Here is a 7616-nt window from a genome sequence, read left to right as displayed (position 1 = left end):
ATCACTTGAGTCCAAGAGGTCAAGGCTGCGGTGAGCCAAGATGGCACCACTGCACTCCAGCCTGGGTGACAGAGCGGGACACTGTCTCACAACAAAAACCAAAAAACACAATACCAAACAAAATGCATTCAAATGCTTTCTTAAAAAACAATTTGAAAGGCCTTTCTACTCAGGCTGATGACAAACGCAGTAAAGACAGATATGGTCATTTAACATAGCTGATTTTATACAGCACTTATATCTTTTAGTCCACAAGTATATTATTAAATGATAGAGAACATTGAATACAACCATTTCTACAGAACTAAGAAATAAATTACTAAAGAAGAAAGATTTTACAAATCCCATCTTTTATACCCACCCCAACAGTCTAACTCTAAAGAGGATAAAGCCAATGACTTTCCTCACAAGACCTCATGACTAATGTTGCTTTGCTATCAAAATCTGTATTTCTGGCCCATTATGAGCATTGAGACAAGATTCAAATATTCCCAAAGAAAGAGGCATAATGCAGGTTGTGATCACCCATTCAACAACATTGAGCACTGCATCCAGAACTATCTCATCCCAGGAATTAAATAAGGTCAGCCACATTCATGGGCATTTCCTCCACTGTAGTACTGTAGAAAGTGTCAGTGTCAACAAGAATCCTCCTCTCTTCTTCAGTAACAAATTTTGTAGCCACACCTTTCTTCCTAAATCAACCACCTCTGCCAATTCTGCAAATGTCGTTTTCACAACTGGAAGGTGGATCATAGCTTATAACCAAAGACACTTATTGCACATCAATCCCACAAACCAACAAGTCAGTAGTGATCAGAACACGGTTTGACCCTGGTTGGAATTCCCTCATGATAACATCTCTCTCCTTCTCGTCCATGTCACCACGCAGAGCAGAAACTGAGGTCCGCGGCATGCATTTTCTCAGTCAGCCAGTTGACAGTGTGCTTTGTATTGAGAAAAATAACAGCCTGTGTAATGGTCAGTGTCTCGTACAACTCACAAAGTGTATCCAACTTCCATTACTCTCTCTCAATATTAATATAAAACGGATTCCTTCAAGGTTCAATTCTTCCTTTTTCACCAGAATTCAAATTGGATCTCCCATGAATTTTTTGGTCACTTCCAACAGATCAGTTGGCACTGTGGCAGAAAGCAACACAACCTGAATACTTGTATTTAATTTTTGGAAAATCTCATTATTTGATTCTTAAACCCTTGGTTCAACATTTCATCTGCTTCAACCAAAACAAAGGTTTTGATCCATTTTGGAGAAAATATCTTCTGTTTAACAAAGCAAACACTCTCCCTGGTGTACCAACAACAGTATGTGATGCTTCGGTCTGCAGTTTTTGCGTTTCATTTCGAACATTTGTTCCACCAATGCAAGCAAGACAATGCAGGCTCCCATAGAGTCTCCAGGTGCCGGAATTACTTTTTGGATCTTTAATGCAGAAAATAATAGCTCTCTGTCGAATAGCTGAAGGCTTCTCAAAACCATAAGCATAGATGCCCCGAAGAAGAGACTCCTTTAAGTTCATATCATCAAAGTTATCAACAATCTCATCCCAGTTGCTCTAGATGACACCATCTGGGTCCATTCCCTCTGGGCCGCCATGTTCTCTGTTATAATCCGAAGATCCATCAGACATGATCTGGAAAACCACTCAACACCCAACTGAAAAGCCCAATTTTCTTAAAAAACAAAACATTCTGGATGACACAAGCACTTAAGAGCAGACACAGTTCCTGATCCAACACCACAAGGCAAATCTATGGCCATCACGGGCTGAGAGCACAAGCAGGCCGGGGCAGGAGAAGAAGGCCCGGCCGGGGCAGGAGAAGAAGGCCCGGCCGGGGCGCTCCTCTGGGGGCTGCCCTGTCGCCTCCCCAATGAAGGAGGAGGCAGAGCTGCCCGATAGTTGCTGTGCTCCTTAGTCTGAGCAGCCACTGGGCCGCGCGGGCCTGCAGAGGGGTCGAGCTCCGCTGCCTGGTGTGGCTGCAGCGGGGCCGGGAGGGGAGATGGTCGCAGGGATCCGCTTCCCCGCGTGCAGGACAGCACAGCGCACGGGTGGGAGGAGACGTGGCCTGCAGGCCCAACGCACACGAGGCACCTTCCAAGTCAGCACCACTGTTACAGAGCTCAGACTCTCTCTGTCCCCGGCTCCGCGGGCCCACGTCAAGGTGATTCTGCCGTGTGCAGCACCGGCTCGTGGAGCTCCAAGGCGGGTCTTGCGGCCGCCGCTCTGCCTGCGCTTCTCTCTGCGCTCTCGGAAGGCGTTCCGCCCAGCATGGACGAACACGGGGCCTCTCGACGGGCTCCGCGGCCTTCTGCGAGCCGTGCAGGGCTGTCCTCCAGTACAGCTTGCTGCGTGGACTCGGCCAGATTGCGGAGGGACGCCGGGGTGGGGGGACGCCTGATCCGCGTCCTCTGCCGCGCTGGCGATGTCGGGATCCTAGGAGCTGGGCTCCTCGCCGTGCCCCTGGGACTTCTAGCGCCGGCTGCGCCCATGAACCCCGGAAGAAGGGGTGTTGGCGGAGCGCGCGGTCGCCTTGCGCTCCCGGAGCTCCTTGACAGTGTCAGGACGCGAGGTCCTCGTCGGGCCAGGCCTGCCAGCTCCTCCAAGGGCTTGCCGCGGTCCTCCAGCGCAGACGGGCTGTTCTTGGGGATCAGGAACTGGGCGTGCACGCGTTGCAGGTCGGAGTGCGAAGGCTCCTCCTTGGCTAGTCCGATAGCCGTGATCCCCAGGGGCCAGAAGCCTGCCTTGAAGCCGTAGGCCGCTGCTGACGACCTCAGACGCCCTCCAGAAGAGGCTGCCAAGAACTGTTCCGGTCGACCTGCGTGTCTGTGGGCTGCCCCGCCACCCCGGGGTCCGCTGGCTTTGCGTCGCCCTGCTCTGAGGGCAGCACGCTGGCGGCTTCGCGTCTCAGGGGTTTCTTGGCGTTGGGAGTGCAGACAACTGAGGCCCTCCGGAACCTCCCCAGGACCGTGGCGGGCAGGTCTCCTCCAGGGGGCTCGAGTTCTGCAAGTTCTGCAAGTCTTGCGCGCTGCCGCCGCTCTGGCCCTCTGGGGGAAACCCACAGAGGGCAGCAGGAGCAGCGGTGACTGGGGCTGTAGCACAGCTGAGCGCAGGGATCTCCTGCTGGGCGTTTTCGGCCTCCTCCGGGTCCACTGCCGTGATGGCCACCACCTCCTTGGTGCGGGGGTCGATGCCCTTGCGACCCTCCCAGAAGCAGCCCTTGCCGATGCAGTGGAGTGTGGTGAAGAGCTAGTCCGGCCCCACACGCTTCTGGCAAGTCCCGGTGGCGAGCCACGCGGCGCCGGCAGCCTGGGAGGCGGCCAGACCCAGCAGGAGGGCGGCGCGGGCCCACTTGCGCTCCCGCCCACTCGCTGGGCCCCACCCGGCCTCCCCCAACCTGTAGCCTCCGTTCGCCCGGGGACGCCGGGCCTCCCAGTCTGCTGAGCAGCGCGGGCTCTTACGTAGGAATAATATTAATCAATGGAACTATCTGTAGGGTTGTGGATTAAAATGTTAATACACTTAAAGTACTTAAAACAGTTTCTGACATAGTAAGAGTTCAATTCGTATTCGCCGTTATTATTAAGAAAAATTACGCAGAATTCATATGTGGAGAGTTCTATAAGCACTGCACTATGCACAAATGATTTGAACAAGTGGAAAGGAAGATTCAATACTGTAAAGGCAATTTCCCCCAAATTAATCTATATATCTAAAAGAGTTTCGACCAACAAGATTTTGGTGGACTTTTAAAATTTATTCTAAAATACATCTAAATCAATAAAATTTGTATATATTAGCTAGAATTAAAAAATAGTATTGGCCGGGTGTGGTGGCTCACGCCTGTAATCCCAGCACTTTGGGAGGCCGAGGCAGGCGGATCACTTGAGGTCAGGAGTTCGAGACCAACCTGGCCAACATGGCGAAACACCATCTCTACTAAAAATACAAAAATTAGCCAAGCGTGGTGGCAGGCGCCTGTAATCCCCGTTACTCGGGAGGCTGAGGCAGGAGAATTGCTTGAACCAGGGAGGCGGAGGTTTCAGTGAGCCAAAATGCACCACTGCACCCCAGCCTGGGTGACAGTGGGAGACTACGTCTCGAGAAAAAAAAAAAAAAAAAAAAAAAAAACGTAAAACAGAAGGCACTCGTGTCTGGGACTTTTTCTTTTCTTTTTTTTGACACAGAGTCTTGCTCTGTTGCCCAGGCTGCTGGAGTGCAGTGGCCCAATCTCGGCTCACTGCAACCTCTGCCTCCGGCATTCAAGCTATTCTCCTGCCTCAGCCTCCCGAGTAACTGGGACTAGAGGTGGTGTGCCATCACACCCGGCTAATGTTTTGTATTTTTAGTAGAGATGGGGTTTCACCGTGTTAGCCAGGGTGGTCTTGATCTCCTGACCCGTGATCCGCCCGTAACGGCCTCTCGAAGTGCTAGGATTACAGGCGTGAGCCACTGCGCCTGGCTTGATTTATGTTTGATAGAGATGTGAACACAATGATTTATGGCAGTAGATTTACTGAAAATAAGCTGGTGCTCTTCATCCTTATAATACCAGAGTACCTTCTAAGCCCATATACTCACTCATCCCCACGCAGTACTGCAATATAACGTGAATAAGAGTGTTAATATAGAAAGTCTTTCTTGGCCACTAAATTCCTGTGTCCAATTCTCTCCTTTGATGAAGCAATCAGTTCTTAGAATAACAGAACTATAAAAAGACCTTCAAGGTCTTCTATTATACAAAATGCCATTTTATATCCAAAACGTTGAAAGTTGGGACTAGAAATAGAAAGGAATTAGCTGGGCGCGGTGGCTCACGCTTGTAATCCCAGCACTTTGGGAGGCCGAGGCAGGCGGATTGCGAGGCCAGGAGATCGAGACCATCCTGGCTAACACGGTGAAACCCCGTCTCTACTAAAAATACAAAAAATTAGCCAGGCGTGGTGGCGGGCGCCTGTAGTCCCAGCTACTTGGAGGGCTGAGGCAGGAGAATGGCGTGAACCCGGGAGGCAGAGCTTGCAGTGAGCCGAGATCCCACCACTGCACTCCAGCCTGGGTGACAGAACGAGACCCCATCTCAAAAAAAAAAAAAAAAAAAAAAATATATATATATATATATGGGAATTAGATATCTTTTTAAAACATCTTTCTGAGGGCGGGGAATATGCATTTCTAAAAAATGCTAACATTCTTGATTCTTCTGTATTTTTCAGTGCTACCTCGCCTTTTATATGTTTCTATGTGGCAAACATATGAAAACCACAACTTCATGTCTTTTCCCAGCCCCACTATAGATGACATTGGTGTCATGAGATCAGGCTCTATCATTTGAAATGAATTAACTTCTAAAAGTTTTAGTTAAAATTTCAAATCTCAAGTAAATCAAATATTGATTAGAAAAATATAACATTATTTGAAATTAATGTTAGTGAAAAGGGTGGCTTTCCTGGGGGTGGTAAGGAGTCTTTGTGAATGTAGCACAGCTCTGGCAGTCTTCCTGGCGTGGGCCGCTGACATCAGGGCAGCGTTTAACAGGGGAATTAAGCAGCTTGGCAGTGCGGGAATTACTTCTGTGACATCATCTATGTTATGCTGCCAATAAATGTTCTGAAAAACTCTGCTCCAGAAAAGCTATGTCTGAATGAGAGAAGTCAGTTTTCCAAACTAATTTTCACCAACTCCTGCCCTCAAACAACCTAGCCATGTAAAGCAGAGAGTAACATACAAGTAGTCTTTGCAAGGCGGTGTCACTGAGAATTGAGGCTGAAAGCACCATCTTGTTTGTCCTGTCCTTTAAACACAGACACAAAGTGGATATGGTTAGCTAGGTGGTCCGTAATTATGAATCCAGAAGTTTCTATTTTCTTTCTCTCCCTTCCTCTCTTCTTCTTTGCTTCCCTCCCTCCCTCCCTCCCTCCCTCCCTCCTTCCTTCCTTCCTTCCTTCCTTCCTTCCTTCCTTCCATCTCCTTCTCTTCTTTCTTCCTTGGAAAAACATTAGAAAGGCAAAACTGCTTGCATAAAGTTTTCATCTGAAAGCTGATGCTAGAGTCTAAAAACCCAGGATGGGTAAGTACTTAAAATTTGAGCGAGTTTAAAAATCCATGTAATAAAGAAACAATCACTGTTCACTCACATAATGTATGGAAAAGTTCTTTCCCGCTTGTAAAAGATAAAAAATCAGGTTTATTTTATTTTATTTTATTTTGAGACGGAGTCTTTCTCTGTCGCCCAGGCTGGAGTGCAGTGGCACGATCTCGGCTCCCTGCAACCTCCACCTCCGAGTCTCAGCCTCCCGCGTAGCTGGGACTACAGGAGCCCCTCACCACGTCTGGCTAATATTGGTATTTTTAGTAGAGACAGGGTTTCACCATATTGGTCAGGTTGTTCTCGAACTCCTGACCTCAGGTGATCCGCCGGCCTCGGCCTCCCAAAGTGCTGGGATTACAGGCGTTGAGCCACCACGCTCAGCTGAAAAATTAGCTTTAAACAATCCAAAGTGCCCCACAAACGGTCCCTTAAGCCACATGTTTTTGTTAATTAAATCATTACTTTCATTTTAAAAGATCCCCAAAAATGTCGTAGGAAGCATCAATACAGCATTTTCCACAGTCCAGATTCTGAATCCTTTGTTTAAAAAAAGTCATTACGTGTTTCCTGGAACTGTTATTTTAAAAAGTCATCCCTATCTATTTTGGCAAGCCCTGTAAAAACATTAGCCTTCCTTCCAACAACATTTTAAAAGTTAGTCTCAGAGCTTAGCCGGAGAGAGTAAAGGATTCAAGAACCTGTGAAGCAAATCTACAGCTAAAAGAGTATTACTAAAAAAAAAATAAGCATTCAAAGTTACTTTTAGTGGATGAGAACGATGTGTTCCTGAACTTCTCTTTCTTTATTCTATAAGCCATTACTGTACATTTACTAACAGTCTGGCTAAACAGAGTGCTGGGGTACCCCTGGCTGGAAGGCACAAGGCTTTCCACATTTGCTCCCCACCCCCAACAGTGGTAATAAGAACAACCCCTCTCTTGAGTGAATAGACCGAAAAAGTCACGATTCAGCGACTGCTGCGGGTGGGACTCAGCCTTTAGAAGCAGGCGCTGTGCCTCAGAAGCCTGCTTTGTGCCACCTTCGTAACATGTTCCAAGCCCCCACTGGGTCTGGCCGACTGGGTAAGCACCCCAGGCCCAGAGCAGGACTCTCAGGGGTTTCTGTACCCATTTCTCTCCTTCAGAGCACACTCTGGCCCTCTACTTCCCACCGTGAGTGCAGATCCACAGCCCAAAGTACTGGCCAGGGCTAGAGGGGTGGGAAGAGCGTGGGGAAGACTCCCTGTCCATGGCCAGTTCCCGGAGGGCAGTGAGTCCACACAAGCTCTTACTGACACAGTGCCTCTCCCCTGGAATCTCAAGCGGCCGGGCCACCAGAGTGTCACCGACACACTGGCTTTGGTGACTTTTGATTGCCTCAGGTTCATGGCCAGCTCGGAGCACTGAGTTACTGATAGGCATGTGTGTGGACCAGCGTGGCCCATCTGGGTGCGATGCTGCCCATAGGCCACAGCACCTGAGGGCGGCGGGGGTGGCCGCAGTGTCCTA

The 7616-nt window shown here is 49.0% G+C and overlaps 1 pseudogene; it reads right to left on the bottom strand.

Annotated features, from left to right (window-relative positions):
• Nucleotides 1-204: 204 nt before the first annotated feature.
• Nucleotides 205-1652, bottom strand: LOC129460826 (eukaryotic initiation factor 4A-II-like; annotated as a pseudogene).
• Between the last annotated feature and the right edge of the window lie 5964 nt (nt 1653-7616).

The sequence above is a fragment of the Symphalangus syndactylus genome, chromosome 1 (assembly GCF_028878055.3).
Source record: "Symphalangus syndactylus isolate Jambi chromosome 1, NHGRI_mSymSyn1-v2.1_pri, whole genome shotgun sequence".
Taxonomy (NCBI): Eukaryota; Metazoa; Chordata; class Mammalia; order Primates; family Hylobatidae; genus Symphalangus; species Symphalangus syndactylus.
Note: the sequence above shows the minus strand (reverse complement) of the source record. Positions and strands in the feature narration are given on the sequence as shown.